We start from the raw sequence: 2,500 nt of genomic DNA, 5'->3' as shown, positions 1-2,500 counted from the left end.
GTTTATCTCGAAAACGGCGGCTTCATTAAACGCGTAAACGGGGTCAATTGATCGGTTAGAAACAAAATACGCAAGCTACGAGAAGTAACTGTTGTCAGAATTAAAACCTCACCTCAGAACCGTATTCTTCACAGATCATCTTCGAACACGGAGCACCCGAACATTTCGTTCGGCCTCGCGAACTATCGGCAATTGATCGTACTGTTTGCAGAGTCCGAACTTTGGTACTCTTCGAATGCGGATTAGCTCCGAAGTGTATTCTATAGTTATATACTCATTTTCGGAAAAACTAACACGATGATAGTGACTACGCGCCATGCGCAGTGGACAAAAACTACCTCGTCCAAAATGTATCACCCTACTTCTGCGCCACTTGGTATTCCGAGTAAACGCTTTAAAAAGCGTCTTGTCAGGCATTGTGCTGTGTTCATTGTATGTGTTATTCTCACTGATGTTAAGCTTTTTTAATATCTAACTATAATGTGAATGGTGAGGGTGATGCGAAGTTTTGCAGTTGCTCATGTTTATATTGTAATCGATTTTACAATAAGCTTATAAAGGTTACATATATTACGAAAATTATGTAGGGGGAAATTTTACAACGGCAAATTCTCAATTCTTGAAAAACTGAAACTGAAAAACTTTATTTAAACACGTGACATTGATGAGCCTAAAAAAGACTCAGAAAATCTTACATTATAACGAACAAAGAAGCACATATTATAAAATGGAAATATAAGAGACAGTAACATGAAGAATAACAAGGCGACTTCCACCATACACATCAAGGCAGGTATTCTTATTCTCTTATTGAGCTTATTGAGTGTTTTCAAACGTTATGTGAAGCGTGTTTACATTTACAAAATTGTAATCTGGAAAGAGATATGAGCCTTTAATATTTGAGAACCTGTTTGGTCTTACTTGAGACACCGTTGTATTTGTACTGGTACAGTTGGAATAATTATGGGGAGTACAAGTGATAAATCCTTGTACTCCCCAGAATTATTCCAACTGTACCAGTGTTAAAATCCATCAAGTTTAAACTAGTGGATACGTACGAAGTAATGCAGTAAATTTTGAACCCTACACAGTAAAACAGCAGGAACAAACTAATTTTCTTAAATTCCACCTAGTCGTGTTAAGGTTATATAACTTATTTTATGAAGAACTTATTTCAGTAGGTGCGGTTACACAAACCACGGTAAATGGCATTTGCCACGGTAAACAAGCCGTGGTAAATTTAACTTGGGTTTAGTTTACCGTGGTAGCATGCGGTTACACGTGAATTTATTACCGAGGTAAATTAGTCGCATTTCCGGCTTCATTCGCTTCATTGCGGCAATAATCGCTGTTGATATGGAATAATTTTACACTACTTTTACAGTATAGTTATAAAGTTATAGCAAAGCTCTGGCGCGCGAAGCGCGCCTGCGGAGCACCATGGGTAAGTAAATCTACCCATCCCAGAAAATATGATAATCACGTGTCCGTACACCGCCCGCCCGTCCGCACCATAGGGCTACCAAAATGTTCAATCTCGCACTTTCTAGCTAGTTTGGGAGCACAGGAAGATTGATATTGCACACATATTGCACATCAATGTTGTGATCAATTGACAGCTGTCAAAACAGGGTATCCGCTGACCAGTATCACATAACCGTATCGCGGGCTCAGGTGTCGACCATCGAGGTCAAGTATCTTTTTGAAGTTATCCGATGACAAGTTACTAGTTTTCAATTGATTGCAGGCTCAAGTTTAATTACGATTTATTCACGATACCTGCCATCTTTGCACACGCGTAAGGCGTGATGGGATAAACACAATGTCACGTGGTTTCTCAGGGAGCAAACAACTCATAAAAGCTCCCAATACAGGTAATCGCGCCCGCGTTTGTTTATTCTAAGGAACAAAACATGGAGAACTTTTCACGTTAAAGAGGGTAATGGCAAAATACGGGTGATGACGATGGTTGTGTCGTTTTTGGATACAGTGACGACCATAGACATCCTCACAGTTGAGAAAGAATGAACTGAAACTCGGTGAAACTCGATCTGTACATTTTGCGTGATTCAAATAGTTTTCTCATGTTGAGGGAATCAACAAACTCAACCGCGACTACTTGTATTGGAAGCTTTTATCAGTTGTTTGCCCCCTGAGAAACTACGTGACATTGCTTTTGTCCCATCAATCTCTACGGGCGTGCAAAGATCGTGGGTATCGTGAATAAGGTATATTCAAATGAAATATGTTGTGTTTTATATCTGCCGCACAATTAAAATTTTGATTTCAAACTGACCTCGGAAGCTAAAATTCAGCCACTTTTTACAGGCAGGGAAGACATGCCAGTTGCTTTTGACTTTTCTCAACAAGGTCATGGCCGAGTATCAAGTTTGATTATAAGCTTATGGAACTTTAAAAAGCCTTTAGACATTTTCTCACCGCAAATAGAAAGAAAACGTTCCAAAGAATATTTAGTTATAATTAAGGCTGTAAAAGAAAG

The 2,500-nt window shown here is 39.1% G+C and overlaps 1 protein-coding gene across 2 annotated transcripts in view; it reads right to left on the bottom strand.

Annotated features, from left to right (window-relative positions):
- Positions 1-616: 616 nt before the first annotated feature.
- The window catches only part of LOC138006525 (uncharacterized), a 27,918-nt gene continuing 26,034 nt past the window's right edge, over positions 617-2,500 (bottom strand). For both annotated transcript variants that reach the window (XM_068852910.1, XM_068852909.1), the window contains one exon: positions 617-2,500. This exon is cut by the window's right edge and continues 2,827 nt beyond it. The gene's annotated coding sequence lies outside the window, so the exon portion shown is untranslated.

Source organism: Montipora foliosa, chromosome 6, assembly GCF_036669935.1.
Source record: "Montipora foliosa isolate CH-2021 chromosome 6, ASM3666993v2, whole genome shotgun sequence".
Classification (NCBI taxonomy): Eukaryota; Metazoa; Cnidaria; class Anthozoa; order Scleractinia; family Acroporidae; genus Montipora; species Montipora foliosa.
The sequence above is the reverse complement of the archived record's forward strand: the minus strand, read 5'-3'. Positions and strand labels throughout refer to the sequence as shown.